Genomic DNA, 18004 nt, shown 5'->3' on the forward strand with positions numbered 1-18004 from the left:
TCATCACAATTATCACAATCATCACAATCATCATCATCATCACAATCATCATCATCATCACAATCATCATCATACTCATCACAATTATCACAATCATCATCATCATCATCACAATCATCATCATACTCATCACAATTATCACAATCATCATCATCACAATCATCACAATCATCATCGTCATCATCACAATCATCTTCATCATCATCACAATCATCATCATCATCACAATCATCATCATCGCAGTCATCAGCAGCAGAGGTAGAAAGTAACTACTTACAATTACTCACGTTACTGTAATTGGGTAGTTTTTTGTACTTTCACTTTTTAGTAGTTTTTAAAATCTGTAATTTTACTTTTACTTAAGTATGTTTTGTTTGAAGTATTGTACTTTGATACATTTAAAATCACATCCGTTACTGAGTAAAAGAAAAAGGAATTAAAAAAGGTCTCTAACATTGTTTTGCGCCATTGCTTTGGCAAAGTATCTGTCAACAAACTAAAATCGCAAAAGACTGCGATTCAATTAAATAAGTATAATTATAAATGAGAGATTAAATAAGTATAAATATAAAAAAAGATAAAGAACAAAGAAAAACAATAGCACACTGTTGTCTAATAGCCTTTTATCTTTTTTTTGCAGTTGACATATTTGTCACTAAGCTCTTACCGGGCCTTACAATAAATGAATGAGATGGGTGAAAGAATGACTTCCTCTCAGCCTTGTAAATGTGTATTTTCACTTACACACTGCAACACATAACAGAGAAAAAGGTCTGTTTATAGGCGTGACGGTGGTGCCACCATTTCCATGCACCATTAGCTGCTTTATTCAGACTCGCGAAAGATAGAGGGAGCAGAGAGAGGAGGAGAGATGAGCCTATTACCAGAGAGAGAGGAAGAAAAAGAGCAAGAGATGCGTTCCATTTTCACAGTAGAAAACAGGAAATACACAGAGACAAAAGAGACAAAAGAGACAAAAGAGAAGCAGAAAGGCTTTTCAGAATTCAATTTAAAAAAATGCCCAACACCAAAAACTACAGACTTAACTGAGGTACATGAAAGCAGAAATTTATTTAAAAATCGACCAAATGTACCTACACAAAGCTCCCCCCCTACCAGGCAAATCAAAAAAGTGAAATAAACAAAGCCAAGAACATCTGTGCCATAATGTTGAAATGCATGTTTTCTTCCTCCTGCTCTGTCATCATCAGCAAGAAGTTACACACATAAAGTCAAGAAACAAGAATGGATTTGATGCCCCCTTTAACAGGTCTTTTTCTAGCAAAATGATTGTCAACTCCAAACTGAGCAGAAACATTCACCTATACATTGATAGTCATCTTTAACATAACTTTTCATTTCTTAAACGTTAACTTACAATCTGTAGGCTGACAGTCAGAATAAGTTGACCAAGTGAGCAGGCATGCAGTTTTTTAGCACTCACACACACATTCCCACAGCGCTGCCCAGTTCAACCGCTGTATAGTCGACTGTGGAGCTGCTCCACGGAGGTGAGAAAGTACGCAGGGTTTGAACTTCTCTCTCAAGCTACTAACGAGCGCAACACTATGAAAGCCTTTAAACAAGTATCACATCTGTACAAAACTTTGACCCATTTACAGTCCCTCCAGAAATTATTTTATTTATTATTTATTTTTTTACTCTATGCTGCTATTTGGAGAGGATTGCTCCAACAGAATTTCGTTGTATCGCATACAATGACAATAAAGATCTATCTATCTATCTAGAAACTCGTGATTATGCGATCACATTATTCATTGCATAATCAGCCAAAATCTGCATATTTATGCGGGGGCCGCATTTTTTCATATACGCTGCACTTTCGCCGCTGCAAAAAAGTCACATATATCTTAGCAGAAAGTTGTTTACTTCACACAAGAGCAGCCATTTTCCCCTGTTGCCATGGGAACGTTATGAAGTGACGTAATTACGCAACGTGAACATCATCGAAAAGCTGCAAACCCCGCGATGAAGCCATGATGAAACCGCAGTTTTTGCAAGTTCCTGCAATTTTTGCAAGTTCCCGCAATTTCATCGCATAAAACTGCAAAAATATCCTGCATATTCCATCGCATTTTTTAAGAAAATGTGCCACATAATCAAGGATTTTTGCCCGCAACAATTACAAAAAAACTATAATTCACTGATAAGTGCAAACCACTGACCCACTAGTGGCGCTACAGGAAAGGTCAAAGGATCTAGAGCTGGGCGACATGGAGAAAATCAGATATCACGATGGTTTGGACCAAATACCTCGATGTCGATATTGCGACAATATTGGAGGGTTGACTATTGGTGCTTTAACAAAATATTTTTTAATAATCATCGAAGGTGTGAATATAATGACTACGTGGTTAAAGGCAAATACTGTGATAGAACAGCTGGAACAGTCTGGTAAGTTCAGACTCAGATCACTTTAAGCCCTTCAGCCCTAAGAGGATCCTTAGGTCCTTCCAGAGAAGTCCTTAGGATTCTTCCTTTCTGGACCATGAATGTCTATATAAAATTTCATAGCAATCCATCACACATATGTCGTGATATTTCAGTCCTCCTACCACCTACTGATAGACCAACACTAGCCGCTTTCTGACCGGAGGGATTTTTGCAGTTCCTAGAACATAAAATTCCTAGAACCCTTTTTTTCTCGTGTTTCGACTTGACCAATTTGGGGATTTTTAAGTTCCTCTGGCCGCAGTTCCTATAACTCTTTCAGCTCCTACTTCAGGGCAGGGTCTTTTCGCTGTTCCCTTTTCAGTACATGAACCTAGGTCAACGAGGGTCTGGTTTCCGGTAAAGACAGATCAACAACGGGACAATTTTAACATTTTTGCCATCTTATTCATCACTAAATTCACTTCTGACAACGTAGATTGCGTAGACTGCTTAGATTTCGAATATAGGCAGTCTTGCTTAAATTGGTGCCAAATTGACAATTTGCTTAAAGGTTTTCGGAGTTGAGAAGCTCCATGAAGTGAGGCGACAGCCAGCAGGCGCCTGCCCCGGCCGCTAGCTCGTCGCTCGGCCAGTTATGCTCAGAGACCCCGCTGTAAGCTGGAGGTCTCTCAGACCGGTCTCATAAATAATTATTTCGCCGTTGACGGTTCGTTTGTTTAAATATCACAACATGTCCATCATAAGATTAACGGGAACCTGTGGTTAACTGTCTTTTCGGAGTTAAACTCCACAAGCGTGTCCTGTGGGCTTGACAAAACTCCCAGGCCTGCCGTCACTCACACACACAGTCACACACACACACACACACACACACACACACACACACACACACACACACACACACACACACACACACGGTCACAGGGAGAGAGAGATACACGTTTCTCTTCGGGAGACAAGACTTGTTTAAATTATGACAAATATGCTATATACGTTAGATTTAGTATTTAGTTCATACTTTTTTTTGGTGTATTTGGTATATTGGTTTTCTGATTTTAATTCTATAAAGACCGTTGCTGTGCTTGCATCACTCCCTTACCACTCCCCCCCCCAGTCCCTATGGCCACTTGGCCAGTGTGAATGCAAATGGAAAAAAACGGTTTTGGGGGAGAGTAGTTAGTAGATCTGTTTAGAAGTGGACTTTTCCTATAACTACGTTCCTGTAACTACTTGGTCGGAAAACGGCTATAGTCATCCATAGATCCACGCCGCTAGCGTGGCTAATAAAAGAAGTAACTATTCTACATATCATCATTATTATGAAATGCATGAAGCATTTGGGTCTGTGACATTATTTGGCTCTAAGGCACCCTTCTTAAAAGACATTCAATGTCATGTAATGCCCTTTTCAGAGGTGCACACAACAACCTGTCAGAGCAGTACAAGAACTGTTACCACATTTTGTGTTTATGTCAACCTCAAAAACATTGTGACGGACATTTTTGGACAGCCATTAAGAGGAGACTGACAGCTGAGGCTTTGTTATTAGCTGTCCTAAAAGTCTCGCTGACAGACCTGTCTAGACACCGTTAATGTTATAAAAAGATATGTGAAAATGACACTTCACAGTATAGATGGATAGAATGATCTAAAAGCATGTACCATCAATTAAATGGACATCTGAGTATGTGGGAGGTGAGAAAGAAGGTTGCTTCTTTGTGTCTTTATCAATTAGCACAAGTGTCTTTGAGTGTTGCAAAAAGCACTATATGAATACAATTTATTTATTTATTTACATATATTTTATTAAGGTCCTGAAGTTTATGTTACAGCGAACTTATCGAGGAGTCCGAGGTTGTTAGTGGCTCAGTTATAAACAGGAATCCTTCCCCTTGCCATTGAAGTTGGTAGGTTTAGAAACATCCAAGAAGATAAAGGGTTGTGCGAATTATGTGAATTAGAAGAAGTTGAGAATGAATCCCATTTTCGTTTGTATTGTCTGTATTGTATTATGATGTGTAAAGAACATCCATCTTAAATGTCTGTTCAAAATCCAGAAATGTTTTGGTATTGAACGATAAAATGGAGTGGTTGTTTAAATTGAATGTGTATAGGTTGGCGACTTTTGTCCCTAAAGCATTGGGAAAAAACGACAAGAAGGTTTATTTGTTTAATATAATATGTAATTTATGTTGCCACTTTGGCTTATGGTCCTTTGTTGTAAATAATGGGGTCTTGTAAGCCTGTTTGGGCATTTTTTTTTTTATGCATGACAGAATAATAAAAGATTATCCATAATAAAAAAAAAATAAAAATATATATATATATATATATTCATTCACTACTCTGTGGTGTAAAGCAGAATGATTTGGCCCCAGTATCAGACTTTTGAAAAAACCTGATCTACAGTAACTTGTATGAAGAGCAGCAGCTGCACCGAAAGGTACACGCAAATCTGGTAAATGACAGTAGTGGTTGACGAGATGGGAGCAGACAAGGACTCTAATGGACTGGAGACTTGTCATCTCAGCACTTTGGGTCCGACCTGCAGAAGCACATCTAAGTCACCTTCATAATGTCATACGGAAGTGTGTAAAATAAAAAATTGGAGCGCTGAATTTCCACACATCTAAAAGTATTGCATACTTGCCTTAATCGCTCCATCTCTGTAAAAACATGCCACGTCAATGTCATAGTGAAGGCAACGCTGTGTAATTACTGCAGGATAAGTAAGTAAGTAGAGGGCTAGACATTTTCATGATGTACTGTATTCCCATGCTGAAAACAAGGTTGGTGCTTTTAAATATTCCATACGGTCGGCTGAAAAAACCCTGCTGAACATAAAGCCCTGACAAGCATGACAAATAACTAGCTACATGTATGTAAAGAGGTATGCATGTATGTATGGTACCTTTGCAAACAAATTCATGCAAAGACCAGATGGCAGTGGGTGCAAATGTCCTTATGTATTGTACGAAATGTTCCATAGCCACATATAGTGTCTTGGGTCTGAAAACACATTAGGAGCTGCATTAGCAAAGACGTGACGATGGAATCAGTCCCATAGTGTCTGCAGTTCCTCAGACATCAAATGGCTCCACACATATGGCGGTATTAGCACAGCGAGCTTAATCCATTTCACGCCGTCTCATTGGCATACTTATTTATGGCAACACACACACACACACGCACATGCGCACGCACGCACGCACACACACACACACACACACACACACACACACGCACACACACACACGACACACACACACACACAGCTCTCTTTCCTCCTGACTAATCGCAAATAGTCTTTCATTATCTCCGACAAAAATCTTGGCGACATCAACACTGCGGCATCTGGGAATATTTGAGCACCGCGCTTTGATATCTCCAATAAAAAAGCCGTCTTCAAACAGGGATAGGGCCTCTAATCAGGGTTCACTGGGACCTCACGGAAGAAGGGTTGATGGGTTTTGGCTGTCGTTGAAAGCTCCACTGTGATGGACCCAGTCCTATTGTCGGCATTGAAATGGCTTATGAGAAAAAAGCATAATAATACGTTTGATGAAAATATAACCTCAATATAAGAAGGAAAATCCACCTTTTGGTTACTAAAGTATCAGCAATTTATGATACAAAGAGAGTTTTTTTCTTTAGTAGGGAAGTGCTGTAATTTACTTCTTTGGTACACCGACTTTTGCCACAAAATTGGCTCACCTACTTCAGGGACAAACTCCCTGCATTCAGTTTCAGGTTGTATTGTAGCAAAATGAAAGGTCAAGAAAAAGTGCTGCTCCTTAGTCTTACTGTGACACTACATGACTTACACAGTCACCGCAGTGCACTTTTGTCTAATGAGACTAATGTAGGAGCAGAAAGCTGTCTCTGCCTCTTGCAGATGGATTTCTCACTCTATAGTACAGAACATCATTGCATAAAACGGAGTCTAGAAAGAAGTGCTCACTGTGTTTGTCTGGGGAGACGTCTACACTGTTTGTTTACTGTTGACATTTCTGGATGACATTCCCGGTGTGCATCAAACTTTTTTCTTGCCTTCACTGAAGAGATATTATCTCCACCGTTATCTGAAGGAGAAAAAAAAATGGGCCCCGAAATACAGGATACCTACATCACAAGATTTAGCTGTTAAAATGTATACACTGTAACATATGCTTTACAACAACATGGGCCTCATGCAAGAACATTTTTTTGCATTCTTATCCTTATCCTTACAATCAGCGTTCATTCTCGGGACAAATTGCTCAATATGCTTGAGCAGTAATGGGAACGTGACACCAGGTTAGACCCGGTTGAAATCAATAATTCAGCTGCCAATGACGTGTTGTCAGAGCAGCGTCGTACTGTGACAGAAGTAAAGAAGGAATTTGTTTGACATGAAGTTAGATGTTAAAAGCATCTCTCTAAAGCAAAGTGGTTGGACATGAAGTTAGATGTTAAAAAGCATCTCACTAAAGCAAAGTGGTTGGTCCATAACTTCAATGAGAGGCGGTAAGAGGGATGCGACAGTCATGGAGATGGACGAGAAAATATTATAAAGAAGGTGATGATCCGTCTGGACAGCAACCTGCGTAAAGACCCGGAGGCAGCTGTCTGAGTCAACTACTGAACTGCAGCCTTTAAATTGCCATGCGTAAGAACGCTAAGAGAAATTGCATTGCATTGTTTGTTTTGTTTTGTTTTTAGGTTAAGTCTGTATCACTAAACTTCGTCGAACAAGAACATGACTCTTACAACAGGTCTGAATTCTCATGAATTTCATTCGTAAGCTCAAAGAAAAGTCTTGAGTACAAGAAAATTGACGAATCTTAAATTACTTGTATGTGCCACTTAGGAACAAACCGGTTCCTACGAGGCTCTTAAATGAGGCCCAATCACTCTATCAAACTCCAAACTGCAACACAAAATGTTACAAATAAGCACCTTTGAAGTGGGCTGTCATCATTTTCTACAGCCCTAAAAAAAGATCAGACATCTTTATGTTATTTAAAAAAACAACCTTCATCCTAGAAACTAATCTCCCGTGTGAATAACTGTTATTTGTTCTCTGTTGTGACTTGAAATGTTAACGCTCATCTTTTTTTAGATGCTCCCTTGATTTCATAAGTTGGACTCATTCCGACAGATCAGTGTTGACATTTAAGACGGAACGCCATAAAGCGAGAACAGGACTCTCACTTCTAGCTGAGGCTCAATACACACTGTATGACACAGAAACGATAAAGACTGTAGAAATTAAAGAGGATATAAATGGACAAATAAAAAAAAAAATTAATAAAAATCTGTTCCACTGTTGTGGGAATGTGTGTTATGTGTCATCTTTTGTAAATGTCTTTCCAGTAAGTGATAATTCATTTCAACAATCGATGTCAGATGGCGGTTATCACTATTACATTAACTACGCCTGGATAGTGACACTATGATAAAAGCTGTGCTCTGTGTTTTCCCAGTCTGCTTAAAAAGGCTAGCATGTGCTTTAACTTATTCATTAAGATACCCCATTAGCAGACACCTCAGCACGGGAAGCTGGCCTGAGGTCTACATAACCGCATCCAAGTTTCTAATTGCATGCGTGAAGAAGTTCCAGCACCAGGTACTGTAGAAAGCCACAACAAGCTGAGGCGAACATTCAAACTGCACACATGAAGGAAACCTACATCTCTGTGGCCTTCAGCAGGGTAACAGGCACAGTACGACACCTTCCTGAGGAAAAGAGTACTTGCGCGTCGTGAAAAAACAACAGAAATAAAGATCTGACACGGGGAAGTCTGTGAACGGATAATTGCAGCTTTTTCTTTGTTTGACATTTAACTGGATCTTTAGCCTGAGGGTATTCCAACAAGCAGGTGGAACTGGGAGTAGTCGGGAGCCACAGCTGAGAATTGCAGAAAGTGCAGCTGATAATGATGTCTCTCTCTCCCTGCTGTATCTCTTCTGAGAAGAAGACCCTGGTCTGCTGTCCCCCCATCTGACAGCCAGGAGTACTGTAGGAGTTCCCACGCTGTAGTAAAAAAAAAAAAAACAGAGTGCAAACCCTATTTCCAGCACCACAGGAGACCCACGCAGAGAGACCTCTTGCTCATTTGGATGTGTGCTTCATTAGCATAAAGTAACGACAACTACCACCTACCACAGATTCAAACACACAACGAGACAAAATCCATCCATTGTTTCATGATGTCCCGGTTGACTTTAAAGACAATGTCACGCTGGTTAAAGGTGTTAATCAGACCAGAAGGAAGCGACAAAGAAAGAAAGAACAGAAAGACTACAACAAATTGCAGAAAGAAATTTCCTTTTCTCTTTTTTTATTAGCGAGTTTTCAACGCAAGGCTTAGATTTGAACCCACCCGGTAGAACGTGCGCCCCATGTAGGCTGAGTCCTTTGCAGCAGCCCGGGTTCAAATCCGACCTGCGGCCCTTTGCTGCGTGTCATCCCCTCTCTTTCTCTCCCCCCGTACCTGTAGACTGTCACTATCAAATAAAGGGATAAGCCCCCAATAATAATTAAAATAAATAAATAAATACAAATAAAAAAACTTTGGTTTTGGAGCACCAGAAATACATTAGAGGTATAAGGATGTCTTTAAAGGTGTGTGTTGTTAGTAACAGAGAGGAAAGGAGTGAGCAAAAGAAGAGAATGAGTCAAACCAAAGCAAAGGCAGCAGAGCCATCATGTCATCCCCCTCCCTCTTCACAGATCATTGTAGACCAAAACATTTGCCCAATTAGGCAGAAAATAGAATCCATTTAGAGTTTTAGAGAGAGAGAGAGCGAGAGAGCGAGAGAGAGAGGACATATCAAAAGACCAGTGCAAAGGAAAGACATGAATGTAAGTGTACATCCCTGTTTTGGGCCTGCAACCCCTCATCTAGGCAAGCAATGTACTTTTTAGCCATGCTAGCAGCGCGGCTTTAGGGTTGACAGTGTTAGTCTCTCGGTCCACCACTTTGGTCCAGACTGAAATATCTCAACAACTACTGGATGGATTACCATGACATTTTTTAAACAGCCATTCATGTTCCCCAGAGGATGAATTCTACAGACGTTGGTGACTTTTCCTCTAGGGCCACCATGAGGTTGAACTTTGTGGTGTTGATTCATGTCCCAGAGATGTGATGAACTGTAATACGTTTGGTAATGCCCTGACATCTTGCGCCATCGTCAGGTCAAAATTGCAAGTTGTCCGTTTCTGTTAGAAAAAAACTAAGCAACTCTTCTTTTTCTCTGTTAATATTAAACTGTTTGCATGATGGAAGCCAGAATACTGCTGATATTCTCACAAGAAAACTCCTGGGGGCCACTTCCTGACCTTGTGGGAGACAACAACATCATTTTGTATTATGACTTCAGTTTTGCTTAGAAAAAGCTGCTGTTGAAGGATTTCGTTAGTCACTTTCTGAACTTTGAAATGAGTGCTGTAAACTGGCTCCTTGCTTGCGCAAGTAAAAATGAACTTTGAGAAGAACTTGTGTTTCTGTCTATTCTTTGATAAATAATTATCCTAACAGTTTCTAACCGAATACCTGCTAAACGGATTTCCCACACCCATAGCTGGGCTTAGAAGTGTGTGCTAGTTAGCAAGCTAACCCCTCTAAACTAACATGGAAATCATGGTAAACATTAGACCTGCTAAACTTAACACTTTCATACAGCATACTGACAATAGTATTTAGATTAAAGCACTTTGAGTACAGCCTCACAGAGCCGCTGACTGGCTGTAGATTCTTGATCTTGGTTGGGAATAGACAGGAGTAAAACTAGCGAACATGGATGAACAGAAAAGTTACAGAAAGTTTTTTTACGCTGATCATGACACACAATACCTGTGTTCAAAACCGTTCCCTATCACGGAAATAGCTAATTTGAGTGTACATACGATGTACCCTACATTTAACTCCCGTATACCACAAATGCAGCGCAGACGTTTTTACCCGGAGAAAAAGAAGAAGCAGAAGCAACCATGGAAACTGAGTATATATACAACCTTTTACTATCCTCCTGCGTAGAGCTGTAATCGGGCCTTAAAAGTTAGGCCCGACAGAATTCGGCCCGAGCCCGACAGAATTTGGCCCGAGCCCGACAAGTACATTTTGATTAACAGCTTTTTAAAAGGCCGAACCTGTTTACAGCCCAACATTATTCAAATGTGCGCACGCACACAGCTCTTTTGCCTTTTGTCAAGAATGAGTCATTTATACATTTTTTAACATAATTTATTCATGACTAACGTAGGCCACTTGGAAGTTGGAACAAAGAAATAAAAGTAAGTCCTCTGTAACATCGTAACATCTCAGCACTCTAAATAGGCTTAAAGTTTTCCACACCTCAGACTTCGCTTTCTTTGCCGGTGCACCCAAAAAAGTAATCGCTAGAGGCCAGCCTCCGTTTGACCTCCTCAGAATCCATTTTCGCGCTAATCGAAACGCATCACCTGACCGCTCATTTACCGCGCAACCCGGAGCACAAGCCGGAGCCCGGCCCGAGCCCGTGTAAAACGACAGAAATTAAGAACCTGTCGGGTCCCGTCGGGTTCGGGCAAAGCTCTTCATCTCTACTCCTGCGTGCTCGGTTTGTTTCAGGGACCTATTAGAAGTATTTTTGTTTGGGTTTGTTTACATGATGCTGGGCGCGCCCGCCTCCTTCACACCCATAACCAGCGCATCTACTGACACAAGTCACGCAACGATGTGTTGTCAGTGTAGTGTCCGAAATCTCGTTTGGTCATTCCCTATATAGTTCCCTATTTAATAAGCACCATTTAGGGAGTAGCGAGTGAGTGAATGAGGGAACTGTTTCAAACACAGCTAATGTTAATCTCATTTCCTGTCATATCTCTCATAAACATATTAAATCAACACATCATCATCATCATCATCATCAGAAATGAGAACTCCTCAAGTCACTAGGGGTTTTCAAAAAAGAAGAAATAATTGAGTAAAAACAAGCATTACAGAAAAAGAGAAACCCTACAATGAGAACACAGAGAGAAATCCAGAAAAATAGAGAAAAAAACAACAGATATGGAGAGACAATGCCAAAGACAGAGAGAGGGTGATTACTACCTTGACTGCAGTAAAAGTGTTTATTTTAGAGCTCTGCTGCTCTTGACATCCTATAGGATGAATCATTGTGAGGAGAAGAGCCAGGGGATGCAGAAGCAGGAGGAGGAGGAGGAATAGGAAGGTGGAAGATTGCTGTAGTGAGAGCGGAGAGGAGGAAGAGGAAGAGAAACTAAAGACATTCAAGACAAGGGGTAGCTACAGTTAAAGAAGAACGAGAAAAATAGGTGCAAGGGCGGGGAAAAAAAAAGGAAAAGTAAAGAGGAGAAGGTGTGTGGATGGAAAATAAACTAAGCGTTCTTCTGATGAGTGTGCTGGCTTTTAAATCATTTGCTTCTGATTAAATGGGAACATTAATGACAGTTCACGAAGAAAGAAATCCAGTATCATTGTGGTGTCGTGACCAAAATAATCCAAACTCCATTGTTCTGTTGCTAAATGAAAGCTGCTACACCAAAAGACTAGTGTATCCTTTTGATTAACTTGATTCACATGGCGTTTTTCCATTACATGGTACCTGCTCGACTCGCCTCGACTCTAATCGCCTTTTTGGGTTTTCCAAAGTCCCTGGTTCCTGCCAACAGGTACTTTTTTTAGTATCACCTCCGTCGAGGTTCCAAGCGAGCTGAGGCGATACCAAAAGGTGACGTGAAAACCTGACTACTGATTGGTCAGAGAGAATCGTCACTAATCACTGCGTCATCATTGCTTAGTGACAGACGGGGGTGTCCTGAACAAACCCGCCATCTTTAAATAGTTTAGCCAGCTGTGTTTTTTGTCAAAAACACACACCTTCGACGTTCTGTGTGTGTCGCATTAGGTCATGGCAGTTTCCTGCGGTGTCGCTATGACAACCAGCCACGCTCGCCTCACGCATGAGGCGGTACTAAATCTGCAATGGAAAATGGAGGACGGGGCACTGTGACCGAGTCGAGCCGAGCCGGTACTATCAGTGGGTAAGCGCCAATAGATTCAGGGGTGTTGGCAGGAATATAGATAGTAGATAGTCTGTATAGAGAAAGCTCCACTTTCCAACACCGTATGCCTTCGGTCATGCACGTATAACTACTCCCCGTCTACCGATAAGGGATGAGATATTTATTTTGGCAGATAAAACAAAGGTATTCACCTTTAGTGTGTCCTACACCCTCTGTATCTGCTCCAGGGAGGTTGCAGGAGCTTTATGAGGAAGAGGTGAGCTATTAAATGCAGAGGGAAATAGACAACCTTCTCTCAAATCTGCCTCAGCAATGACCTTACCCTTGAGTTATTCTCCCACCATAAGAAAATGTACCAGGAAGAAGAAGTCGGTGGCAAATAAGGAGTAACTCCTATGCGCTTTTAACGGACTACAGAATAGAAGGAAATATATTTTAGTTATAGGTTTTTTTAACACGCCATCTCCTGTATATTGGAATATGTGTATGTGTATCAATAGATCACTTTTGTGTTGCTTCCATTAGTCTGTAAAATATGAAAAGGGAGCAGCTGGTATTTCCTAACTGATTTTTCCACACATTTTATGACTACTTCCCTGTAAAAAATGTGAAAGGGGCTTATTGTTATTATAATATTCTGTTTTATATTTTTCTCTTTGAATTGAAGAAAATGTCACATCACACTCTACAAATCTCGGCAAACAACGCCGCGCCTGCTACCAATCCCTGAGTGCATATTGTTGCTTTTGAAAGAGAGAGTTTCGTTAAAAAGAATAGCGCTGGTTAGCAGACTGCAGCCTAATAAGAATGCTTTATCAGTTGTGTTATTCAAAAATGCATACGGGAGACAAAATCATGCAAACACTTCATGGAAAAAGGATGTCAACTCAGGTAATCCCAGTTCTAAACACAGACCACAAACAGAGATCATATTAGAATGAATACATGCCAGAGATGAAGAAAGAGAGCCGGGAGATGTTACATTTTAGCTAGTCTCGCATTGCCAGACCTTCCTCCACAGAGCTGCGGAGGAGGGTCTGGCTAGTCCACACAGCCTTCCGGGATGGGAAAAAAACGTGCTCTGGTTTATTGGCATGTCTTTAAACCAATCACAATCGTCTTGGGCGGCGCTATGCACCGGGCAGAGCCACGGTGCCTCTGCAAAATAGCCTCTGGAAGGAACTTGTTTTGGTGGAACGCGTACGATCAAAAGTAGTTTTAGTCGTGCAACAGAAAACTCAGATTGGACAAATAGTCTAGCTAGCTGTCTGGATTTACCCTGCAGAGATCTGAGGAGCAACAGAGCAATCCCAGAAGTGGTACTTCGTGGATATAGACTACATTTAGCAAACTCAAACTTTTCAAGCATCAGCGATGTAACTTTCAGAATGAACGCTTTTGTTCCCCTTTTGTCCCAACCAGCTAGCTGTTAGCAAATGACGCGTATGCTCTATTCTACTCAACTATTCATCTATGTCATGGCAGGTGTATTGCTCAGGAGCCGAGGAAGTGCGGTGCTGAGTGTGAAGTTGTTTGTATGAGCGGTTCTCCAGAAACCTGCAAGCAGCAATACCAAAGGGCCATACAATCAGCCCGTTCTGAACAGGCACGTTTTGAACGGTCACTGCATTAGTCCAAAGAAAGAAGTGAAAACATATTGAGTAAAGTCTGTGAAAAAGTCAGCATGTTACCACTCCTGAGAATGCTGGACAAAGAATCCCTCCCTGTGGCCATATGGCTTTGTAGACATTAGAAGAAAAAAAAAACAACAGCTCTTCTTTTTTCTCTCTTCCTCATACAGAACAGCCATCAATACACCAGACACTGTAAGCTTTTTATCACTTGAGGGCTCAGCACAAGTTCTTTAAGACCAGCGGGTGGTAACCAGATATGAGCACTCAACTTCTAAGTTGGAGGCTACCTTGGAAAAACTGCCTGACGCCGCAGCAGGAGGAAAACAGGACAAACCACAGCTCTTATCTCCGTCTTTTATCACAATTGCTTCCTTTATTCCGTTCTCTTCATCTCCCACTCCCTTTTGCTGTCAACTCTCTCCCTCCCTCCCACTCCTCCTCTTTGTGTGTTACCCCTCCAACACTTGACTAACAACTCTGTCTCTACTCAAAAAACTCAAGGAAACTCTTTCTCTCTGCCCTCTTTCATATGACTGAATGAGTCACTGACAAGTCCTAGAAAATTGGCTTTGAGCATAGTAAGGAAGCCAGTGAGCAAATGATTGAGGGTAAGGGTGGTGAGTGGAGGATAGTAGAGCAAAGTAGGCCTCAATGAGAGTGAAAGAAAGAAGAGGGGAGGGGAACACGGATTCGTGGTGGAAATAAAGCATGAGAGGGAGAGGCAGACAATTAGAGACACAAACTAAATGGGCCGACTGACAGCCCAATATCTAATCAGATGTCTGGAGGCTAAAGCAGAGATCATCACAGTCCCTTGCTGACTCCCTCAAAGGCACATCACCGTCACCAGCCGAATCCTGATTCCGCCACCCTGGAGGGCCGAGCCAAGTCCCCACTCCAGCTCTCACATCCCATTTCCACCCGCTAACAATGCACCTTTGAAGTTTTTATTGGAGGGCAGCTCGCTGATAAAGTGACACAGCAGGACTTCGCCGTCAGAGACACCTTCATTAGACCGTGCAGCTCAGTTTGTCTTTGCCATGTTAAGCAGGGTTCAAATCCAGATGATGTGCAGACAAAAAGATTCGGCATGATGAAACAATCGGCAGCAACCCATCATCAGAGTGATGTCATGGTTTTGGTTTTCAGCTGGGGTTTTTCCTGTGTTATTTTGTCAATTAATTCCCTGTGCGTTACTGTTTCCCTGTTATTTGTTCATGGTTATGTTTTACCCGTGTTCGGTCTATGGTTTTGTTTTCCTAGTTCCATCCTTGTGTGTGTTTTTATGCTTCAGTTTCCTGTTTTACTTTGTAGTGTCTGTTTCTCCTGTGTCGTGTCTTGTTTTACTTCCTGCCTTGTATTTCCTTCGCCTTCGTGATTGTCTGCCCTGCACTGATGTGTCTCACCTGTTCCTCAGCCCGCATGTCACCTGTCCCTCGTTACTACCCTCGTTACCTTGTGTATTTAGTCTGTGTCTGGTGTGGTTTGTCTTCATTCTTTTCCCTGCCAGCAGAATTGTGTGTTCCTGGTCTTTCCCCGTGCTTCCTGGACTTTCCCCCCGAGTTTTTGTCTTCCGGGCTTTTCCCCTGTGCTTCGGGATTCTGGATCTACTTACGTGGTCTGTAAGTCTCCTTGTGTTGTGATTAAATTCCTTTATACCAACTACTGCCATCTCCTCGCCTTTCTCCATTTGGGTCCAAGCCTGAACCAAGTTGTGACACCTCAACTCAATATACAGGTTTGGGGCATGATGCAGCATACATCAAAAAATTTCAAAAATGTATCAAACAATAATTCAGCAGCCCCTCTGCAATGACTCTGAGGACCCCCTAGGGGTTCGCAGACCCCCTGTTGAAGATCACAGAGCCAGTGTTAATTGAAGGTTTATTGTATTATATAGCATTATATTGTATAGGCTCTTATTGTCCCCTTGAGCCAAAAGTTTTGAGCCCTGCCATTGCCAACAAATGCCCATAAACATCTATGTCTAACAAGACACTGAACCACAACCTCCGCATTGTGAATCGCTCTGGATAAGAGCACTGACTTAAGTGCCTAAAATGGAAATGTAATGTAAATTACGCTAAAGTTGATGTGGTGCCCGTGCTGCAGCGTGCTGCAGTTAAAAGCAGCCTCTGTGTCTTCCCGAGGGTGTTTAATCTATGACTGATGGATGTAAGACCAAGACAACGATTGTAATTATCATCATCATTGTAAAACATTCATCATTACCATCATCAACATAATAGTTTTCTCCCTCTGTCACCAACCAGCCATTATCATAACCATAATCACTCACATGCGCATCCACACACACCCAGATTCCTGTACGTGCATGACAACACACACACACACACACACACACACACACACAAAAAAAAAATGCACATTATCAGCATTACCCATATTAAAAAAACCCAGAACATCTATCTGTCTTTGAATGCAACACCGGCACACAGCTAACCGCACACACTCAAAGTTCATATTAATACATATGGATGTATTATCTCATCTGCATAGCTAAAGTAGCCCATCGCCATGCGTTCTGAGCCTCTGGCTAATCAGAGCGATTCCCACTGAGCAGGTCTGGAATGAAGCTAACTGCCTCGGCAGCCACAAGTCTCCCAGGCTAACCAGGCCATACCCAATGGCTAATATAGAAATTAAAGGTGCTAACACATTTCCCACATTGCATTTCTCTATGGGTTTGCAGGCAGCAGTGCACACATCTGAGAGTGTCAAAGAGGACGTCTCAATTATTCATTGAGTGGCTGATTTATGTGGTTTCATATGGTGCATATTAAAGATGGTTTATGTAACTGCTATTAATTGGGACCCTCTATGATTCTCTTTCTTTCAGAGTATGCAAACTACTATGGTTAAAGGTACTGTACTTAAAAAAATGCAGCGGACACATGCACATTTTTACCTACAGTATCTTTTAAATCTAGTTCAGTTCTATAGGAAGAGAACGAAAATGTAAAGGACAGATAGAGGGTGCACCCGTTTCGAATATTATCACTCCATTCAATGGGTGTTATCATGTAAGGGATAATCACCTCAAGGCAGGGCAATAAACAGTTTGATATGCCCGGCTTGTGGACGGTAACCTTCCACAAGCCGGGCATATCAAACTGTTTATTGCCCTGCCTTGACGTGATTATCCCGTTTATTCTACTTCTTGCTTGCCAACATAATAAAACAATTCAAATACTTTAATAATTATGCTTTTTCTTATTTGTATTGCATGCTTATTAAATGTATACTCTCTTTGAGTTCATCTCCCTCAAAAAGTAGTCCTCTTTAGAACTACGGTGAATAACGTTAGCTCAGCTGTAGCTAATTAGTTTCTATAGCAACCACACAACTGACAACAACAAACACACTGTCAGTCTATCCTTCTGGTGGCTCTTCCACTCGGTGAAAACCTTGATAGCAAAGGCAGTTGCCTTTTTCGTGTTTGATTCAAGGGCCCCGTCTTCAATTGTACGCAGCTCCTCATCTGTCAGATCTCGGAAACGGGTACCCTGGGCATTGTCTTTTTCTTTTGTCATTCCGTCGTCCTCGTCGCTCTTTAACCAGTCCTCAAATGTCTTCCCTACTCCAAATATATTAAAATTGACAATGAATTCGTCCATTTTTAAAACACTGTAATGTTTAAAACTACGGCGAATAACGTTAGCTCAACTGTAGCTAACGTTAATTAGTTTCTATAGCAACCACACAAGGCTGTATCTGATCACTAACGTTAGTTTAATGACGTAGGTGCTACATTGTATCTCACTTACGAAACTATGTATCGACTGACCCTCCAATAGATTTCCGACACATTTTAGAAACTTTTTTAAACAAGGTTTATTTTTACAATGGACCTCATGTTTGAAATTTCTGTGATAGAAAAAAAATACAAGCGGCGTATTGATCTACTATTTGATGACGC

At 41.3% G+C, this 18004-nt stretch overlaps 1 protein-coding gene across 1 annotated transcript in view; it reads right to left on the minus strand.

Annotated features, from left to right (window-relative positions):
• snx29 (sorting nexin 29) overlaps nucleotides 1-18004 on the minus strand; it is a 176660-nt gene that overhangs the window by 35282 nt on the left and 123374 nt on the right. The gene's annotated exons all lie outside the window — the stretch shown is intronic.

The sequence above is a fragment of the Sander lucioperca genome, chromosome 22 (genome assembly GCF_008315115.2).
Source record: "Sander lucioperca isolate FBNREF2018 chromosome 22, SLUC_FBN_1.2, whole genome shotgun sequence".
NCBI lineage: Eukaryota > Metazoa > Chordata > Actinopteri > Perciformes > Percidae > Sander > Sander lucioperca.